A 23519-nucleotide genomic window follows, 5' to 3' on the forward strand; every position below is an offset into this window, starting at 1 on the left:
TATATAATATATGTTTACTAGTAAACATATATGCTACAAAGTAAGAACACATTTAATAAAGAGTGAGAACATATAAAGTAAGTAAGAAATCTTTATAATCAATGTTTTTGTGTTCATAAATTAATATATTTGAAGACAATATTTGGATATCAGTGCATCTCTTCTCTTCAGCCTCATTCCTGCCGCCATAGGTCTGTCACATAACAGGTGGCATATGGGCAAGCAGCTGAGTTGTATCTGGGTGCATCAGACTGTCCCAGGGCTGCCAACTGCAGCATGGGGATGCTGGTTTATATTAATTCAGTAGGCTGGGAGTGCATATAGTGTGCTGGCACTGAGCCTGCTTCCTTGGCAGGTGTGATCCAAGCACCCTGCCATGTATATGCTGTTCTGGGAATATCCTGTCAGCACTGCCATATTTCTCAATCACAGGAAAATATCCATATTCTTTAAAATGTACAACTATGTGTGGAACTTCACACCTCTGCAAGAATGTCTCTGATGCCAACAAATTGCTAGATGGCAAGCCATGAATGCATTATTTATGGTACAAAGCAAGATGAATGCGTGAGGAAATAAATAGAGTAAAACCATGGAAGCTGAATTCCAGGGAAAATACACTGACTAAAAATGAAGAAATTGTACTCTCCTCGTCCTCCAAAGGCAGACAATACATAGGCACAGTGCTAATGTCTTGTCCGCTTGCAGAGATATTGGATGTCCAACTGTCTGTCAAAAGTTATTTAGCACATAAACAATTTTAAGAAATCATGCTCTACTCCAACATTTTACATTCATCTTCTTTTTTATAGTTTAATTCTCTCTTGTTTCCCTTCTCTGTGAAAATAGAGTCTTCTAAAACTAGCATTCCTTTCCTCTTTTTTCATTCCCAGAGAATGCGAGTATTTCTGTCTTCTACTGTCAAATCATTGAACAGTCCTTGTATGCTATTGTGTGAGCAAAATTGGATGGGAGTTGGCTTTCCCAGGCCCTCTTCTCGTCCCTTTCTTCTCTGAATTGATGTCATCTGCCAGGCACCTGGATCTCAGCACTGGGGACAGCTCCTGAGTCACACCCATGTCCCTGATGCTGATTTGTTTTGTGATCTTCAGAGATGACAGACCAAGGCAAAAAACTGTACTTCTAATAAATAATTCAAGCACTCAAACTGGAATTCTAGCTCATGGACTTGCTGAAAAGTACCATACACTGATACACTAGGAAATGGGAAAGTACTGGATATGCCAAAAGTAACAAGGAAGGCTTTTTATTCTTGTCCTGGCATGCACTGGCAGTCTCATATCTCATCCTCCAGCTGCTGGGAGTAGGAAGCTGCCTCTGTTCCTAGAACAGTCCTATTAGAGTATTTTTTTAATCTACGTCTTTCCTTTTGCAAAATGAATTTAAGTATTCTTCAAGGCCAGGAAGTTTAGTTACTACATATATATAACAGATGCAAGTTTTTATACAAGGAGAAAATTTTTTATCCTCATCCCCATCCCCATCATTGAAATCAACATCATCTTCCTTCAAAAGTATTATTATTCATCTCTTTTTTCTGTTATATTGTACAAGGATAATACTTTTCCCCTCTTTTAAATATGCATCCTTTTTTTCCCTGGACCAGTCTGTTGCTGCACCCAGTTTCCTTATTTGCTGTCTATGACAGAGTTACAATAACCTCTTTTGTAACAAGTTATCTTGTCATTTTATCTTTTAGTATGAAATGCTTTGAGAGGTTTGTTTGAAAGATGCTGTATGAAAATGAATTAAATTTACTGGTTTATCCTGGAGCAGATGTTGTGCTGAGTTGATTCCCCATTTTCTCCCTTCTACATTTGACTTGTCATCTTTTTAAACAAAATTTTGTCCTTCTGTTTTGGTTGGGGTTTCTTTTGTTTTGTTTTGGTTCGATTTTTGATTTTTTTTTTTTTTTGATTCAGTACACAAAACAACTGGCACTTAGTGGTTTTCAAAAACATTATTTTTGGTAGAGTCCTACTCTCATAAAATAAAAACTAAACCAACCCATACCCTGAGAATAATGGACCTGCAGAATGCAGTTGCCTCAATAAAGTCTCACAATGAGCATGTGAGTCACAACACAATTGAAAAGACACATGGAAAGGGCCAGATGAGGGAAAGTACCTAACACAAGACCATTCTCTTTGTTATGTTGATCTCTACAGTTAATTTCTAAAATTTTCAGCTCTGAGACTTTATGCCAACTGGTAAAAATATCTGTCATGTATTAAATAAATTGAGGATCTGCTTTGCCCTCTAGATTTATGTTGATGAGGCAGTAATGGTGTCAGAATGTCATGTGGGACCACCTGAGTAATCAAATTAATGTGTATACAAGGGCCTCTGCATGCGATATTATGATTTTAAAGCTCTGTGCTGGCCTATATGGAATGGACAGAAATTCTTCAGCTTTCCACACAGCAGAATTGCTATTTGTGGATGCACAGCCTCTGTCTCTTTAAGTCATCCAATCAAAAAGGACATTGTTCAGCCCTCTGTTCACATCAATAGATTGGATCCTGACACAGGGAAAGAAAAGGTTTGATGTTCACATGGTGCTCTCAGACTAATTTTTCTGCATGGATGAAAGACTATAATCCACAGGTAGGAAGGTATGACTTCACTGAAGTCAGTGTGAGTTTTACCAGTTACTTAGTGGGAACTGTGTTTGATGCCAGCTTATTAGTACTCTCAGAAGTAAAAATATTCACAAAATAAAGAATTTTATGCAAACAACATCAAACAAACAGCTCTGCAGGAGCTTATTTTTTTCTGTCAAACTAGCTGTCCTCACTTGCAGATCAGTGGAAAAGAGGTAAAACTGGAAAATCAGTAGGACTCTCATCCTTTTGTGGGATTAGGAACAAGACAAACAGGTAAATTCCATAGAAATGTACAAGAAAATGAATCAGTGACACTTGGAGAAAAAAGGTGACAATTCTAACTACACTTTCTCAGCCTTGTTTCATACCTCTTCTTCCTTGCCACTGGTCTTTAAAGACTGTTTTCTTCCTTTAAGAAATCCCATCTCTTGACACTTATTTCTCACTTAGATTTGTAATACGCTGTAATAATATGATTTGTTACGATGTTAAATAATCGTGCAATCACAAATGAAAGATTGTGACTTTGGTAGGGGATGTAATTATTAGTTCTTCTAATAATCAGATATATGGATGTGAGGCAACATGTACCGACAGGTTTCTGCAAAACCGTGCAAGGCATCAATTTTCAAATCAGCTATCACAGGGAATTACTTATTCCTTTGAAATTACTGTGAATACTTTTAATTTGTTTTTATATTTCTGTATATTTGGTAAGATTGCAATCCTCAGAATGACAGAAACACTTGAAAATACCCACTTTACTGGGTAGCTATCATATGGATAGGTTTTCCCATTATCCATGGCATCTTGGTTCCACTCATTCTCTCGTAGGAAAACTATGGTGGTATGTCTGTGACACTGTTTTACTGTTGGAAATTGCCTGCTTTTGCTAAAGATTTTCTTCTGTCCCTCAGGAATCTGATTACTATTTGTTGTTGGTCGTTCAAGCTGGCAGTGACAAAATAACAAAGAGAAGTCCAAGGGCAATCAAAAGAGACTTCAGGGCCCTGGAACAAATGGTAGAGGGATCAAGAGCACAGGAAGTAATTTCCTTGATTCTTTCAGTAACAAGAAATGATATTGATAGGAATAGGTAGATCCATCAATCAGGTCAATGCATGGCTCTGTGGTTGTTGTCAGCAGAAAAATTTTGCGTTTGGTGACCATGGGATGATCTACTCAACATGTGGTCTACTGACTCAACGTGTGGTCTACTGAACCCTGATGGGTTGCACCTATTGCAGGGTGGTAAAAAGAGGGGAAAAAGAGTTCTAGCACAGGAGTGCTAGTGGGACTTGTTGACAGAGCTTTAAACTGCCTTGGAAGGGGGAAAGGGACAAAATCAGGCCGGCCAGTGATGAGCAAGGAGACAGTGTGTCAAAACTTGAGGACACCAGCACTAACAGGATTCCTGAATATGTCTCAGGAGGTGTTGGCTATGATATAGAACACCTGCAATATTCCTACACTAATGCCTGCAGCATGAGGAACAAGGCTAGAGGTGCCTGAAGCTGTGGCCTGGTCCTAGAGTGTCCGGGTTGGCCGTTGTTTGTCTCTGCCCAGACAGGCAGGATGGTTCTGTGGGAGATTGGGCTTCAAAGGACGAGTCTGGACTCTCTGATTTTTGGTCTTTGGAGTTGTTTATTATTTCTTATCTACAAAATTTTCTCTCTGCCCAGCCGGGATCTGACCAGCAAGGCAGCCAAAGGCACTCTGGGGCAGTCGTGTCATTTTATAGTAAAAACTACATAAACCATATTTACCTTTTATTCCCAATACCTTTCACCTTTATTAACAAGTGCACCTTCACCGTGAACCAATCCACAAGTGCCAACATCACACAGAAAATGGATGACAAGAAGAAGAAAGAAGAACCACGAGACAGGCCCATAATCCTCCTGTACCAAAACCTTAAAATCTCTATTTTCCCCTGGAAATGTATTGTTTCTGCACCATTCAAACCCGAACGATTCCCATGTCTTCATACACAGGTGGCACATCCCTAGAAGGATCAAAGTCAAGCTACCAAGCACTTTGGGCAACATTCCAAGACCTCCGAGCCCCCCAAGGGTTCTTTCAGTATCACTGGACATCCGGAGTGATGTGCTGAATTCCCACACTAGGGATTTGATATCATTGGCATAAGTGAACCTGGTGGGATGAGTCCTGTGAGGGGAGTGCCCTGTTGGACAGTTCCACACTTTTTGGGAGAGATAGGTGGGGCAGAAGAGGAGGAGGGCAGGCACTGTATGGAATAGAAGGGTTAGAATGTATGGAGCTCATGTGTGGCAATGGCACAGTCGAGTCTCTGGATAGGAATCAAGAGATAAACAAATAATGTGGATGATCACCATGGGAATCTTCTAGAGACTGCCTAGCAAGGACAATGACCCTGACAACCTATTTTTTGAGGTACTAAGGGACACTTCATGTTAACTGCCTGTGTCCTTATGGTGGACTTCAACTCATCAGAAATGACCTAGGATCATCACCCAGATGGCACAGCCTGGGGCAGAAGATTCTTAAAAAAGGTGGATAACAACTTTATGGACCATATCTTAAGGGAGTTGACTCAGAAAGAGGTCCACCTTGACCTGGTGCTTGTCAGCCCAGAGGACCACATAGGCAAAGTGGAGACTGGTGACCATCTTGGCAACAGAGATGGTGGAGCAATTGAGTTTAAAATCTCGGCTGACTGATGTGCCAGGAAAATCTCAGCTCTGGATACAACGAGAACAGACTTCACCCTGCTTGGGGAATTATGGAGTAAGGTCCCCTTGGAAAATGATTTTGCAGGATCCATTAGTACTGGTCACGTCTTAATCACCTCCTAAGGGCACAGGAGCAGGTAATTCCCAAATGCTGGAAGTCAAGAAGGTGAAGTAGAAGGCCAGTGTGGCTGAACAGGAATCTTCTCTAGGAAATAGACAGAAAAAGAAGGAATATGCCCAGTGGAAACAAGGTAAGGTGACAAGGATGCCTAATTCTGGATCTGAGATGGGACAACCGTGGCTATACAACCTGAGGAATGACATGCTGGAAAGAAGCACGATGGAAAGGGACCTGGGGGTCCTGTTCTGTGACAAGTTGAACCTGAGCCAGCAGTGCCCTGGCAGCCAGGAGGGCCAATCCTGTCCTGGGGGCATCAGGCACAGCATGGCCAGCTGGGCAAGGGAGGGCATTGTCCTGCTCTGCTCTGCTCTGCTCTGGGGTGGGCTCACCTCCAGGGCTGGGGGCAGTTCTGGGTGCCACAATAACATAAGAAAGATATGAAGCTATTAAAGTGTGTCCAAAGGAGGGCAATGAAGATGATGAAGAGCCCTGAGGGGAAGCTGTATGAGGAGTGGCTGAAGTCATTTGGTCTCTTCAGCCTGGAGAACAACTTCCTCCTGAGGGGAAGAGGGGGGGCAGGCATTGATCTCTTCCGTGTGGTGCCCAGTGACAGGACTCATGGGAATGGCCTGAAGCTGAGTCAGGGGAAGTTTAGGTTGGATATCAGGAAAAGGTTCTTCACCCAGAGAATGGTTGGGGGCATTGGAACAGGCTCCCCAGGGAAGCCCAACAGAGTTCAAGAAGCATTTGGACAACACTCTCAGGGACCACTTGGGGATGGTGCTGTCCAGAGCAAGGAATTGGGCAGGCTGATCCTTGAGGATCATCCAACTCGGCTTCTTCTGTGAATGTGTGATTCTATGACTCCACACCTTAGAGCTTTACCGGTGTACAAATTTTAGCTGGTCTCTGATTACTCACAGAGTATATATAAATGTGTGGAGAGGCATCTATTTCAATCAGTTCTCCAAATTTGTGTGTTTAATTAAATTTCATATCTTCTTAAGCTCTCTGCATATTGGATAGGTAATGAGAAATTCCACCATATGGCAAAATGCCCTGGACACCTCCTTCTTTCTCCAGTAATTGTACAGAGAGATTACGAACATCATCCACCACTGTTTTCTGAGGCAAAAGGAACTTCTTACAAAGTTGATATGCACAATAAAGCAAGAATAGATCTGTCACCACTGTGAAGCCTGTAAAATATCAAACTTACTAAACCTGTGAAATGGTCCCTCTTGGGTGTTCTCATCTCTTCTGGAAACACTGAAAGTATCTGTTACCTGGTTGGAAAAGGCAGGAATAATTCAGGTATTCATCTTTTATTTTCAGTTAAAATGTCAGCACATCAAGTGGAAACTTCTGGAATGAGTCTTGTTCTTTCTGTCTTCTGTTTCCCATCAATAAGACCAAATACTTCAGAGAAAAATTCTCCTCTCTGAAAAAAATTGTTTTCAAGGCTCAACACATCCAAATGCTTTAAATCAAGTCCGTGGACAAGCTAAAAGTCTGTGTTTTAATTGGAATGGATCCTGCTACTAATCTGAAGTCTTTAAATCATTACAGAACTCTTTGCATGGTTTGTCTGAAAGACTGCTGATTTTAGCACCTGAGGTTGTTCCGATGAATTTGTCCCACTGCTAACAAGTAAAAAGATCTATCTTTGATTAGTTTTTCTTATTTTTCCCTTGACTTCAATTGCAAATAATTTCCACAGCACTTCCAAAAAAAGCTCAAGCTTTCTACAGGACTCAATATTACTTCAGGTTTCATTCATGTAGCAGTAGGGTGTCCAGCATTATAGAGGTAGAGACAGATCTTACTATTTGCTTGATGATCAGAGATATTAAAGGGTTGAAGGTCACTGGTTTGTCCATTGTACCTAATAAGGAGATAAATTGTGCAATTATTACTGGGATAATATTCCATTTTCTCAGATTAAGGCACTTCATGCAGTTTTTAAGGGATTATCTGGAAAACTGAAAAGATAACAAGTCCTTCACTGTTCCAAATTAGAGAGAGAACTGTAGAAGAGACTAAGCTTGTGAGGAATTACCTGAAATGTGGTGAAAGTAAGCGCTTCTTTAAAATGACCTGAGGAAAACACTGCAGAGACAATGCATCTGTTGGTACTTGTATGTGTGCCCAGCATCTCTCCAACAGTTGCATGTTTGCATGGGAAAACTTGGAATGTACATTAGAGAAAGGAGCTTGATGCTTATATGTCAGTACCACTCTTCCTCTGTAATAAACTGCAGAAAGTATGTACATTCGGTGCATTCTGTTTTCTCTGGTTTTATTTTATTAAATATTTGGTGAAAAATCAGCAACATGATTCAGGAGGGATCTCTGGAAGGAGGACTATTCACTATCCTAGGGAATAAGAGACTCACAGAGCAGAAAAAACAAACAAAACAAAACAAAACAAAACAAAACAAAAAAAAAACCCAAGAAAGAAATCAAACACAAAGACTACTAAATTAACCCTAATCAAGTAGATGAAGTTATTTTGGGTCAGTCTGTCATTTAACTGCATTATCTTATTCTACTCCTGCTTCTATGAAAGACTGTCATGGGTTCCAAAGATGGCTTTGAAACCAGAATCCTTTAGTCAGTCATCTGTTAGAACATTTTGCTTTTTCCCCCCTTCTTGACTAAGGGGAACCATTATTGGTTCTGAAATTATCCTGATTTCCACCAAAAAATATGTTTCATTTACTGATAGCAATTTCTTGTGTACGACAGATATATTTTCCACTTAGGTTTGCCAGAAGGGCTTCTTTCTAAGAAGTTACTGTGATCAGCAAAGAAAGTAGAGGAAGGAAATGAGTCTATCCATCTTCTGAATTTATGTTAAGAAACACAACTGTAAAATAAAGATCAGAAGGCCCAATCCCACAAGACAGTGAGTATATGAAGCATCTGCTCCAGGTAATGAATGCATACTTTTGTGCAAAGCAGGGTCTTCTAGCACAGGCTGCCCAGGGCTATATCCAGCTAGGTTTTGAAAAAGCCCAGGGATGAAGGCTTCACACAACATCTCTGGACACCCTCACGGTAAAATAGGATGTATGACTATGTATTGTATGACTACCCTCACCCTAAAATAGGAGCTGTTTGCTCTTTTGTTTTGTTTGTTTGGATTTTTTTTTCCTTGTATGATTCCTGCTAAATTAAAGACTTAATGCAGCAATTTAGTATTGACCCTCTGACCAAAGGTATGAGAGTTGATTTAAGAGAGAAACCCTTTTTGTTCTCTGTGTTTATGTGTGTGTGCACTCACTGCCTGCATTTACAGCACCAGATAGAAACAGTTCTTTCCAGGAGTACAGTAACAGTGCATAACAAACCAGGGCCTTGGGAATGCCCTGTCAGTAGTTGTCTTCTCTCTTCCTCCCAAAATGTGATTTTCATCGAAGGGAAGATTCAGGCATATAGGTGTTTATCAAATCTTGTACCCCTATGCTTTGGTAAAGAAAAAAAGTCTCCAGCCTACACCTGCAGGTCAGTTTGGAGGTGGCCAAAGGGAGCACCTGACTGAGAGGACTGCAGGTGCTGGCTTGTCCTTGCTGTGTTGAGTGTTCTGGTGCTGACTAAGACTCCAGAGGTCACCTACAGTTTGCCCTCAAAATATGAATTGGTAGAACATTGTTTCACCTGCAATATAAGCCTTTTTCAGAAAGATTTATGCTCTAAATCAACTGTCTTACAATCTGGCTTCTTTTGTTAGGAGAGCTTAAAGCATTAAAAGGACATTTTGTGTTTCAGATTTTAAATTAACAAAACCTTCTTGTTTTACAATGCAGCCCTTTTTGCCCTAATTTGCTTTGGGGTTTGAGTTTGGTTTTTTAAATTTGTTTAGTATTTTTTGGCTAGTCTCATCTGACAGTTTTCAACACAAAAACAAACAAAATTGGATTGGAAAGGAACAATTGTTTCAGGATTCTTCTCTTTCACCTCAGCAGTTTTGTAGAATCCATACCTGAATATATGCTTATTCACATATAAATAAGTCAAATTCTGGACTTTCAGATTTATTCTGAGTTTTTATTTTTCATGAAAACTTTGTGAAGTCTGTGGGTCATTCCACTTCATACTATTTAAGGGTTTGACATTTCAGCATTTTCCAGGGGAGGGAAAACCTTTACCTACTCCTGTTTAACTTGATAGCACAGTGTCAGAGGTTCTTTATCACCCTCAGCATTTTTACATGCAACGTTTTATCATCTCTATGTGCCAAGTGAGTAAGGACAGAGATATTAATTATGATAGGTTTTGATTTATTTTGTTAAAAAGACAACTTTGCATGCACACAAAATATCTCAAAAAGTGTATCAATAAAAAAGAGATTGCAGATAGGTGGAACAGTCTGAGGGCCAAACCAGGAGTCTGTGGGTCTTCTCATTTGAAGGAAGGTCAGGTAAAAAATGTTTCCAAGCCCTCATGGTTGCACAAATTATTAGTCTATTGTCAGTGAACCTACTTGTTTTTCAACAAGCCAAATATAATATTTCATTTATTTCTCAAGCTGAGTTAAAAATCAGGTATTAAATAATATTTGTGCTGTTCCAGTCCCCAGTTAGTGCAGAATTTGAGGTTCTAACATACAGTAAAAAAGGGAGAAATACAAATATATAGGGCAGAACCAGATGCATTATGACTTGAAGAATACTTGAAACTAGAAATTTGATACTGCAAACTGGATGCAATGGTCCAAAACTGAATCTAGAGAATTGCAGGCAGTCACAGCATTTTAATTTACCTGAGAAAATGGCATCATATCACAAAAAAGAAGAAAAATTAGAAAAAACCCTCCCATTTTCTTATGAAACAATGTACTTATAGTATGAAATTTCTGGGGAAAATGATCACTATATCCTTCCTTTCTCCCCATGTTTCTTTTCCAGACTGATAATGCCCATAAAGAAATTCTCAGGTAAAGCTGAACAGAAAAGTCAAAAAGCAGCTATTGAAAATATTCCGAATCTGAAATTTTGCTTTCTTTCCCAAATTTATGTGGAAGCCAGCCTTAGGAGACAATTGGGAAATACGCCTGCAGCTTTTTTTCATGATATTTTTTTTCAGCAGTGGAACATTTTATTCAGATGGAAATATCCTTTCCATATGAGTTGTTTTCAAGGCCATGATGTCACCTGCACCCATGAGTAAAATGTGCAGTGTGAGGTCTTAGGGTGTGTGCTGATGGACACAGGCGTGGCTGTTCTCAGGTCTCAGCATGCTGTATATCTGAAGGACCTCTGGGATTAATATCTCCCAGGGGATAACTGCACAAAGGACCCTCTGTTCTGACCCCTTCTGTCACTGAAGCTAAAGATCATCAAACGTTAATAGTGACACTTTATGATGAAAAAATACTTTATAAGTAACACCTTTTTTCTAAAGATGTCAGGCATTGCATTAATGTCAATGAGCTTCTCTGAGCATCCTTTCCTTGGAAAACTTATAAAAGCTCTGGTTTTGGCTTTCTAAAATCAGGTTTTAGGACCTGATAATCCCATGTTTTCTACTCTAAAACACATCAGACCATATTGAGAGGAAAGTATATCATGAGTCATATCATCAGTGGAGCTTTAGAGAGATTCTTCACATGCTGCTTGTGTGAAGCAGCAGTGTCCTAGGCCTTAGCCAGCATCCAAGATATCACTGTAAACTCTCCATAGGATGGCGAAAGATTGAAGTGAGTTTGAAAAGACTGATCTGGCATGGACATTGTTGACCACTTCACTTGCTCACAGGACTCGGTGTCACAAAGAAATATATGTCCCTTTTTTTGGAATGATAGATTTATTCTGTAAATTCAGTCCTATCACCAGTCATATTATAAATTTTGTAATGATTTCTTTTTCTTTGAGACTGTTCATATAATTGTATGCTTTCTTAAAATTATCACCTTTCTTTAAAAAAAGCTTTTAATTATTCAAATGCATTTTGTAATCTCAGTATTAAAATCCAATTTATTTTACCATCTTTGTTTCTAACCTCTTTACTTTTTGGGAAAGATGTTGGCTTCAAGTGATGAAAATAGCTTTGTCACAGAGATGTGTGGAGAGTAAATGAGACCTTTGGAGATACAATCTATTCTGCTATTGCCTTTCTACAAAGCATTTAGAATTGGTTCTTTTCTAGCATAGGATGTTGGACTGATCCTTGGTCTGGTGTGTAAATGATGTGTCCCTGAAAGGACTCCACTAAGATCCCAGAAAAGACAGAGGAAGATTTTTTTTTCCTTCCTTTGTTCCTTCCTTCCTCCCTCCCACTCTATCCCCTTCCCCTTCAATTTCCAAACAGTGCCCTAAATTGATTGTTGGAGTGAAACTTTATCAAGATATTTGAGTTTTTTTAACAATTGCTACCTCACATTCAGCCCTGGCTCTGTTCCATTCCACTCCTCAGCCCACTCCTGCTTCTTGCATCTCTTGGCTGTTCCCTCCCCTCTGCAGCACTGCCACAGCTGGGACAAAAGCTCTGTTTTCAACCCAGCACAAACCAGTTGTGCCTAAGCAGAGCAGTACTACACAAAGTGTGTCTGTAGCTGAGACAACTTGTTTGTATCTATGACTTCTATCCATTGTAATTACCTTAAACAGTTAGGCTTAATTTTTTTCCTGGCTTATGACTTCCTTTTTTCCAGCGGGTGCATGGGGCTTTCTGGAGTTTCTTTATTCACCTTCTTAGTAGAGAAGTGGCTTTTCTCTATTTTTGAAAAATCAAATTAAAAAAGCAAACAAACTCACCCCCACACTAAAACCAAACAACCATTCTTTTACAGTATTTCCAGACTTGGAGTCTGGAATGTGTAGACACTGGAGGCCATTTGGAAAAGACAAGCTGGCTTACAATTGCAGGCATTTGAGAGCTTGAACTGTGAAGTTAGGATGTGGATACTTCTTGCTTGAGTCCTCTAGTCTGAAGCAGCCCACATGTGTCTCCCATATTACAGATGATTCTTGGGAAATTGGACAGTGTTGTCCTCCTTTTCCCTTCCTCACCAATCTGCAATTCTCTATCCTCCTGCTGCCCTGCCCCCTGCACAATGGCCACAATGGTCACATATCTTCTGTCTACAGTGATTTCAGATGAAGGGAAAAATATACCGTATCTAGTTCTCATATAGGTTTTTTAATACCTTACTCATGTGGTCACTGCATGTTAAAATGGATTATATGTCAAAAGTTTTGAGAATGCACCACTTTGTTATTTGGATTTTTTTTCTTTTCTTTTTTTTTTTTTCTGTTAGGTAATTTTGAAGAAGTTCCCAGAGCTATTCTGTGAATTCTTCATCAAAAATTTTCTAGAAGCTTTCCTCTGGTTATTTTAGGATTGACAGATTTAACTGTTCAACAGATTATAATTTTGGACCTTTGTTTTATCTTCCAGACTGAGTATCCTTGATACCTACTGGAGTTTTGAGGTTTTTTATAAACTATATTCTTTTTCTCCTTAAAATATTTCAACCTTGGCAGTTCTCAGACACAGCTTTTCAAGACAGAAAAAAAGCTTATTCAGTGCTTAAAATATAAATAAAATAACAGATATTTTCTACAAAACCTGTAACTACTAAATTATCCTGTGACTTTCATTCCAAGGCTTCTGTTAAACTGTCATACTTCTTTAGGCTTTCTATCATCCTTTTTCAACTCAATGCTCTTTGTGTGAGACAGGAAGAGATGATCAACATTTTTGGAAAAAGAAAAAGCTTTCTAGAGCACAATGCAAACTTATTTGTGTAATAGCAGGATCTCAAATTGTAACCTTGCCAAAACCCACTATTTAAAAATCTCCTTGACAATGCCAAATTCTGCAATCCTGGAGATGTCTGGATAACACCTGAATAGAGGCACATCAAGTACTTCTACACTATTCTGCCAGGTGCCACCCAGTTTGCAGGAGGAGATGGGGCTGTTTCTGCAGTTTATTAAAACTTCTGCCAACTTCACACCAAGTTTGTTGTTTATCTAAGTTTGTTACATGGGTTTTTTAACAAATCAGTTCTTCACTACAATTCTTATATGTCTCTCTTTCTCTGTTGAAGTAGGCTAACGTTCTTTCCAGGCCCTTCCTGGCTCTCCAGGAGCTGAAATCCCATACTTTAGGGGAAAGGTAGCAAAGGAGAAAGTGTTAATGGGGACCTGGGGCTGCAATAGGAAAGTCCAGAATACCACCTAATCAGGGGTGAGTACTGTAACTTTTATTTCATCAGGGTGCAAAATCTACTTCAACTGGGTACCTAGCTTTCCGCTTTTAAACAGCAAAGTGGATGCTTTTGAGAATAATATTCAAATCAAAGGGGGCAAATATATTTATATTTTCATTAAAATGTTAATCACAAAGTATAGTTTTAGTATAAAAACACTCTAGGCAACTGGAAAGAGAAGCAGAAGGAGTATTTCAAATTGGTTAAGGAAAAACTTGCATTCTGGTAAACTAAACAGAAGAGGTTTGGAGATGAAGAAAAGCTCTAGTGAAAATCAATGACTTGTAAACAACAACAGCATTACAAATATGTCTATTTACAGGACTGATTACATCAGGGGGAAGAAACCACCAAAAACTTGAAAAAGTAAAAGAAGTTGCAAAATATCAGAGAGATTGATTCACGTTGTCCTTCAATTTTTATAAAAAAAGCAAAAAAGTATTTGGAAAAATGGATTTTTTTTTTAACCTGGATTATTAACTTGCTCAAGACATGTTTTTATAGTCCTGCCTGTGCAGAACATTGGGAATTATTCCCAACCCAGAACTGGGGATTGTACCTAAAACAGGTCTGAACTGAGATTTCCCAAGATCTGCTCAAAAAATGGAGACCAAACTGAGAAGGATTTTTAAAAAAAAAGCACAGCGATTGGCAGGTGACCTTTGGGGTCATGCAGTTCATCTTCTGTCAGCAATTCAGATACTCAGGATATCTTGTTCAGGATAACAAGCAGAAAAACTGTGAACCCTGCTTAAACCCCAACAGAGGCTTTAGCAGAATGAATACCATAATAATATTTTTTATTTAGACAAAACAATGTGAAAATTAATTAACTTTTCAGCGCTTTATGATTTGCATTTTTTTCTCCTGTAAGTGCTATTCATGGGTTTATTCACACAGATCTGAACAGGCTGAACTTGATATGAAAGGGAATTCTCATGTACCATGTTAAGCATGTAGGCCACAACATGAGGGTATTATCAGCTGCTTTTGTTGAAGGGACAAACCAAAATTAATCAGAAATTCACAATTGGAAACTGCAAACTCAATCTCAATACTAGAGCTGACTCCTGATTAGAAGTAGGTCTTTGTGTTCAGTTTTGGGTCTATACTCCTGAGCTTCGTAAAACTAGGAAAAGCTGCCAAATCAGAATTAATTATATTAATAGGGTCATTCCTTTTCTACCAAATATTGAATTACAGAAAAATCAAAGTTTAAAAGCACTTTTCATATGAAAGTTTCATATTTCTGTGTCAGTAAGTTTAACACAATTACATTTTTATAAGACCTATTGTTTTTATGCTGAAATTACCTTGTAGGTGCCTTACAAAATTTAAAAGCAGCTGTAGTCATATAAAACTTGAACTTTATTAACCCTATGCTGCCTATGAAGCTGTCCTCATCAAACTGCCTATTGAATAACAATTTGTCAAGCAGCAGTACAGTGCTGGCATATTTTCTCCTTTTCTAGAAGGCCTGGATAATTTGTTTCTGTCTTTTAACTTTTATCAGCTATAAAAGAAACCAGCATTTGGCATTTTTCAGGCTACTCCTAATGCACCATGTCTCTCTTTCACAATGAGTCAGTCTAAAGCTTTGTCCCACTGAAATTATTTAATAGACCTCAAAAGTAAAGCTCAAATGCAGTTATGAATTTGCTGACCTTTCAACACACTCAGCAACTGCAGGCAGACTAATCAGATCGACCACTTTAATCCCAACACAACTAATGTGTCCTCATTAAGAAATTAAGAGGAAATGCCTCTGGTTCCAGACAGAAACATACTTCAGTGTTAAATATGAGTGTAGGTACACCATGTATATATTATATGAATTTGTACGTATGTATGTATGTATGCATATATATATATATACACACCAATATGTATAGGAAAGGGAAAAAGAGAAACTTGGAAATATGAAGTTAATCACATAACTACAATCAAAACACAATTCATTAACCACTGACATTCAGGCTTAGGAAATAAAATCAGAAGTATGTAATAGCTGTAAGATCTTTCTATCACTTTCTCTGTTTTAAAGCTCTCTGAAAGATAAGTGGTTACTGTTGTGTTGATTGCCATCTGCCTTCAGTTGCCCATTTAAATTCAGTGATGTGATACCTGTCTGTACTTGATACTTGAAGTAAGAACATCTTTATTCTACTTTGCCTGTTATTGCTTTTCAGTATTCTGCTAGAGCTGAGAATTCTCAGCTGACAAGTCCCTTTGTGCTCAGTTCTGCATAAGCCTCCAGTAAGACACATCTCTCCCCCCAAAAAAGTTCATAGACTAAATGACAAACTGACTAAAAGAAAAAAAAGTTTGAATAAAGTATCCTCAGTGTTTCATGGGTAAGGAGAAAGATTAGCAGAAGGAAATGAGACATGCTCTTCAGTGCATACACAGCAAAATCAAGAACTGACTTTAGATCTCCTGTTTTCCTAGTGCCATCATTACAAAACCCTCAATCCTATCTTTGATTTCACTTTCTTTTATACTTTCCCCCTTCACCTGCTGTTCAATATCAGGGGTTCAGATTCTACAGCGTGACAAGGTGAGCATACAAATATGCAAGGTTGTAGATGTAACCAAGATAATTAACATGGAGAGGCATGCTCAGCATATTTTTACTTTTTCTCCTCACAGATAAAGACTTTCTTGACTTTGAATTTAAGAGTAGGTACTATATAGTATTCCTACTGCAATTAATTGATGAATAAATTTTCCCCCTTGAGTTTCTTCTTTGCCTGGAAACCTGCCACTGTGCAACCTAAATATGTATATCTGAAATAGGGAAAAGAATAAAGAGAATGATAGAAAGGCAGGAGGGGGAAAGGAGAAAAAGAGAAGAACTAGCTGAGAGGTGTCAGTTACAGTATTTGTATTCTGAGTTTATTCTTCTAACCTCACTTGAAATTCTACAGAAATTTGGTGCTTCAGTTAAAACTGACCTTAGGCACTTTCAACTCACATGATGATTATTTGCTCAGAAGTTCACTAAAGGTCTATCTGACTGTGGCAGTATTACAGGAGGTCATATTTTTTCAAAGAGGAACAGTTCTTGAACATTTTTTTACAATTCAGTGTGCAGAAATAAGCAATATCAATATCAACCACATTTTTCCCATATACTTCCCTTGCATGTTTTTTTTTTCATTACTGTTTCTTGAAGACTTTATAAGAAAATGCCAAACTTTTTTAAACAATAGAATTCTTCATGCCTTTTGTTACAATATAGCAAATTTGTGATAGATTATAATATTTTATTACATTCTAAGATTTTTAATTTTATAGTGTGAAGTTTTGGGATCAATCACAGCAACAGGTAATTAATATTTTCAGTGTTTGGGAACTTTAGCTAGTACATAGGCCCATTGTGTAGAACTTGAATATGTACTGATAAGTTTCTGATGTAGTTGCATTTAAAAACGAGAGATAATCTTCCAAAGAATGAAACTATGCAAGAAATTGACAAATTTATACACATATATGCATACACACACATATAAAACAATGAGAACTTGTTTTAGAATAATACTGTAGTTATTTTTAGTCAAAAGCTATGTTCTAATCAAACATATTTGAGCCCATAAAAAGTGCCTTCCCATTGTTTGGAAAAATGCAGAATTGTACACAAGTATGAAAGCTGTTGAAATATAAGGATTGAAATTTGAAATTTGAAGACTTTTCATAGCTACATTTCTGAATCTAGTCGATTGAGCACAAATAAGTGAGGCGGATATGTGAAACAATATTCTATCAAAGAAATGGAAGGTGTCCTGTACTACAGATCAGAAATAAGAAGGCAGACAATAAAATAGAAAAAAAAATCCAAATGGAACAAAGTATTTTCAATAAGAAAGACATGCCTGTGGAGCTCATTACCACAGGATATAAATAGGACAAGAGATAGATGGAAGTCAAACAAAGGCAGGGAATGTATGTGAATTAGGAGAAGAATTCTATCAGGAATTAATGCTCTTGAAAGGATTTCAGTGCTTTGGAATTATGATTCTTCAGGAGTTAAAATGGAGCGGGAGTTAGAAAGGAAACTCTTCCAGCTGGTGATTAACTTCTAATTTTCTGTAACAGGGATTTTCTGAAATTGCTTATTGACATAGGAAACTAATGGACAACTTTAAACCACAGATTTGGTCTGGAATGGTGTCTGGTGTTATCATATTTGGAAAATTTAATTTTTTTCCTGATTCTTGCCAGTTACCAGTATCTGGTAGAAATAGTGATTTTTAAATAATTTATAAACATTAAGAATTTTTTGTTGTTGTTGCTACAAAGATCTCTGGATGGTAGAAACTATTCTTCCTGTTAATTATAGGCTAGGTTAAGACAGGGAAGAAAACCCAGAGGGCAGCACTATGTGCAATGTTTATTTTTCATCATCTGGAAGAGTAATTAGAAATATTTTGACCACTTTTGCTAGCCAGCTGTAGTTTTTTCATGCATACATCATATCCTTCTGAATTTTTTGCCTTTCTTGACTGAAATAGCCCAAGACTTTTCCCTGCAGAAGGTCTAATGCTTTTCTCACATTCCTGTTTGAAGTAGAATGGTATAACAGAAAATGGTAGTCCTCACGTATCATTCATATGTATAAAAAAATTGAATATTTTTGGTATAATTTCCTAACCTTATTCCTTTCTTATTCTAGTGTTTTGTTTGTCTTCCAGCTGCTACCAAAAGCACAAAAGCTAGATCTGTAAAATGGGGAAAAGCAAAATTAATGGAGTGAGTTCTTGGAAAGCATGCTGGGTGAGATCTATTTTCTAAAAAAAAAAGGTTTTGATGCAAGAGATAAAAAGTTCTTTGGTACATGGCAGCACAAACTGTTTACACAGGTGTTTGAGGTTATATGTGAGTACATCTACACCCTCTGTGGCATGAATTAGGGACAAATATCAGATTCTGCACCTGGGAAAGTATAACCCTGGATGCAGACATGTAGACTGGGGGACAAGGGGCTGGAGTGCAGCCCTGTGGGAAGAGATCTGGGGGATGTGGTTGATGGTGAGCTCAACATGAGTTAAGGATGTGCTCTGGCAGCCAAAGGAGCTGTCAGAATCCCGGGGAGCATCAGGCACAGTCCAGCTCCCTGGTGGAAAGGCGTGACTGCCCCGCTGCACTCAGCACGGTGCAGCCTCGCCTCTAGCGCGTGTGGGCTCTTTTGGCATCCATGATACAAGGATATAAAAATATTAGTTTGTGTCTAAAAGATGTCAAGGAAGATGGAGAAAGGACTAGAAGGTGTAATTTAGGAGTAGAGGCTGAGGATACAGGTTTGTTCAGCTTAGAGGAAGCTGAGGGGTGACGTCTTTGCTGCCTACAGCTTGCTAATGAGGGGGAGAGAAGAGGGCTTCTCTGCTGTCCCATGACTGGGGGTGAAGGATGTCTTAAGTCTGTGTCAGAGGAAGTCCAGATTGGATATTTGGAAAGTATCTTCCCTGAGAAGGTGGCCTAGCACAGGAGAAAATTCCCCAGGGTAGTGGTCCTTGGCCCTGTCCCTACCGGCCAGTGATTGAGAAGAATTTGGACAACATTCTTAGATATGTAGCTTAACTTTTAGGTTGTCCTAAGTGGAAACAGGGACTCAACCCAATGTTCCAATGGTTGGTCCCAGCATATTCAATGATATAATGAAGTGTTTTCTGAACTAAATAGAAAGATGAGTGGAAAAAAAATGTGGAGATATTAGAGTCTAAATAGAAAACTTATCTGAGTAACATGTTTAAGACATTTATCAAATCCTTTATATTCATGATAAAGAGGGAGACTAAAAATGTTGATATTTGAACACTGTTGAGAGTAATTAGCATTCTTGTATCAAACTTCACCTCCTGTTCACTCTTCCAAATAGCACCTGTTATTTATGGCAAGATTTATAGAAGTCATTGCTTTCAGAGAGCAGAAGCATAAACTCATCTGCTCTTCCTCAGGCTCCATTTCAAGCTTTATTGAATAAGAACTGGAGTGAGGGATTTTTTTTCCTTAGATTCCCACATAATTCTTTCTTCTGCAGAAAAGATCAATCAACTGGCATTACATTACTCTTGATATTGATACCATACCATTTTATGAGTTAAAAAAAAATATTAAAATTAGCTTTAAGCAAGGCCATAAGTCTTGTTCAATTAGTTCCACAGACATAATGGCTAATGAGATCAGGAAATGCTTGTGCAAAGGAATAGCTCCAGAGAGCTATTAATGTGAATAGAACAAGGTTCATGTCTAGGGCTATTGCATACTCCTTTGAAAGGAGCCACCTCTTCTCTCTTACTGGAGACAGACACTCTCCTTGCTTTGAAATCTGTTAAGACAAAAGACTTTCAGAGGCTGTGGACTTGATTAGGAAAGGCAGGAAATACCTACATAACTTATTTGTATTTTGTTGCAAGAATTGCCCTGACTGATTTACTTTATAGTATTTTCCTGCACTTCTGGGTACTTTATACTTTGACAAGAAGCCTGTTTGCTTAATAGGCTCACTGTACAGCTGAGGCTGGAAGGGTTCTCAGGAAGTCTCTGGTCTAAAGTCCTGCTCATTGCAGGGTCTGCTATGGGCTTGGACCAGCTGGAATTCAGTTGTATTCTGAAAATCTTGAATGACTGAGACACTGCACTCCCTCCCTTGGCAATCTGTGCCATGGCTTGGCACTTCTCATGGGCAGCAATCTTCTTTGCATAGCCGCTCTGCACAGCTCACATGTACACTTGTATCCCTTGTCTCTCATGAGGAGCATGGATCTGGTGTCTTGGTTACTCACAACAAGTTACTGAGGGCTGCTGTTATGCTGTCTAAAGCCTTTCTGCTCCTGGTTGACAAAGCCCAGGTCCTCTACCCTCTCCTCACTTGAGAAATGCTCCAGCCCTCACAGTCTTCGTGGTGTCCCCTGAACTCCCTCCAGTCTGTCAATGCTTTTCCTGTACTGGGTGCCCAACACTGAATGTATTGGCACTGTGCCCTCAAAATCTTCAACTGGAATGTCAAAAGATTGTGGCCAAAGTTTCTTTAAAAAAAATTACAAACCTGTTTAGGTTTTGTTGGTTTTTTTGTTTGTTTTTGTCCTTTTTTTCTTTGTTTGTTTTAAAATAAAATTTAACATATTTCATTTATATCTCTGCCATAAGCCACTTGGTCCTCGTCTAAGCTGCTTGGAAGAGAGCCACTTTCTACATTAACAAGTGGAGACCTGGGAATGCAGTTATGGCCAGTGTTCTCCAGAGAACCTAAGATAATATTTATTTTCAGCAGAATCAGCGATTTAAAGTTCTTGTCATATCTTGAAAATTTTCCAACCTATTTCCTGACTTTTTTTGTCATATCAAGATCCATGCGTTTGAAAATTATAGTTTTCAAAAGGAATAGATCTTTGTTGCCAGCCTTTAACATTCATGAAATAGAAACCTAAAGAAAGGGAATTTTGTCTTCTTAAGTGAAAATAATATAAATATATACACTATGAGCTGAATTTTGATTTCCATTTGATCCTTGCATTGCAATTAGGTGTATAATGGAATTTATCATGACTTGAGGGCAGTTATTGTCTCACAAAACATGATTTTACCTGTAACAATGCATGAAGGAAATATATTGTTTTAATCATCTAGTGTTTCCTGAAGTTATGTAGTCCTCATTGTTTGATTTCATGCTTACTCTAAGCTATCCCACAAAACAAATCAAAGGGAATGATGTAAACAAAATTTAAGTTCATAAAAAGCACTTGAGTGTTGAGATTCTCAACATTTTGTAATTTTTGTTGTTATTGTTCAGTAAGGCTGATTTTCAACCTGTGGTATAAAAATAAATTGCAAAAGTTAGGGTTGCTCTTTTTCTTCTTTTTAGCACACTAAGGGATATACTTGGCAGATATAGTAAGAAAAGAGAAGTTTTTTTACCCTCATGAGTGTGTAAAATGTAAACAGTGGGACTGTGACTTAATTTCACGTTGCATCATTTTTACATTAACATTAATCTAATTATTTGCTCTTGATTTGGCATTCAGTATGGAGATTGCTACCATGGTCAGAATAACTCTGTGAGGGCATTATTTATATTCTGAAATGGGTAATTTGCAGCAGGGAACACAAGTGGCAGTGGCAATAATTTGACAAATGATATGTATACAGATTTTTTTCTTCTTCAAAACCAGTATAGTTAATCTATTTTTTAATCATTAAATAGTATACAGTGCAAATTCCACCTTTTTGAAATAAAACACTAAGAAAACTGTGTACTTAGCAGCTTCAAAAATAACCCAACGAATTTGGGTTTTTGAGACAACTTCTGTCTGTGCTTTTAAATACTTGCCAAAACTAGGCTTTAGGCTCTGTCTTCAGGAAAAGAGATACCAACAATCAATATAATCCAAATGGCCGCCAAATTTATCTTGAAAGCAGCATCTTAGAATAAACGCTTTTCTATGTTGTTTAAGGTTTTTTGATAACCACATGGCACCTAAAATCAATACTTTTTACCTTTGCCCATAACAAAACCAATAAAGAGATCCATGATTTGTGGTGCAGTCCAGTCAGACTAGTGAAAGACTAATGCAGACATTCCTTTCAGTTCTGCTGTGCTCCCTGTCCGGGCAGGCAGAGCACAAAGCAGCTGGGAAGGGTTTGAACTGATCTTATCACGACAGCTGCTTAGGAGTACGAGGTGCAGCAGTCCCATTGGGTACAACAGATAGAGAATAATCACAAAACTGTTGTGAAGCATTTACCAACATGCACAGCAAATACTAGCTCCTTTAAAACACCTGAAAACTTAAAGCAACGCTTGTCTCTTAACTGGGGGTCATAAATATAATTGTATGCCTACAAAGTAGCTTGTTTCTTGTGCTTTACAGGGAGTTAGCAGTCTGAAAATTGTTTTCAAGAATGTTGTGTTTGTTGTGTCTTTTTATTCCTTTGACATTAAAAAAAAAATTAGTATCTTAAAACCCAAGTTGGTCATTAGCACACTATTTTTAGAGCCCAACAAACACACTTTACTTTCAGCTTAGCTGGTGAATCTTACAACTCCTGAACTTGCTGTAACTGTACGCTGCTACAGCTTCCAAGAAGACTAAATGTTCTAAGGTCTTACTGGCTTGTTTCTGTTAATAAAAAATAACAACACACTTCTCTTAATGGAATTTGTATTTTGACAATTTTTTTTACATTAATCACTTAAAGAGAATAATTGCATCTAATTTAGATAGCCTCACATCACAAGGATTTTTCTTCTTAGTTCATGAAAATCTTTGGAATATGTATGATGGCTTTTGCTCCACTAACAAAAAAGAAAATTCTGTGTTTCCCTAGCAATGCAAGTTTGCCCCTGTATTCCGTACTGATCTGCTAGGCATAGTTGCTCCAAAACAGGGACTTTGGCAGAGATTTTTCCCAATTGTTTTCAACTAGAGATCTTGCTATTTCTGTTCAGAAATACAGTAGATGTGGTTTTGATTAGATGGGTGTTAGAGATAGTTCACTCCTCTAGAATTTGTACAATGTTTCTAGGACATTATTAATATATTCAAACTTTTTTTTTTATTTACATCTCCACGGATTACCCCAAATAATTATAATTTATTTTATTTCTATAGTGCTGTTAAAACCACACTTTCAGATTTCAGAAACTACAATGCATCCTGATTCTGTGAGAGTAGCTACTTTTTTTTGCCATTTTTTTCTGCTTTCTAATATTCTTCATACCTCTTGGCCTCCACTGCTGGAATTTGTGCACAAGTAAAGGCCAATGCCTTTTAAAATTGGTCTGCCTATTTCGATTGTGGTATTTTTCAATGAAATGTCTTTTTAAGAGGTGAAACCACTTA

Source organism: Fringilla coelebs, assembly GCF_963513975.1.
Source record: "Fringilla coelebs genome assembly, chromosome: 2".
Taxonomy (NCBI): domain Eukaryota; kingdom Metazoa; phylum Chordata; class Aves; order Passeriformes; family Fringillidae; genus Fringilla; species Fringilla coelebs.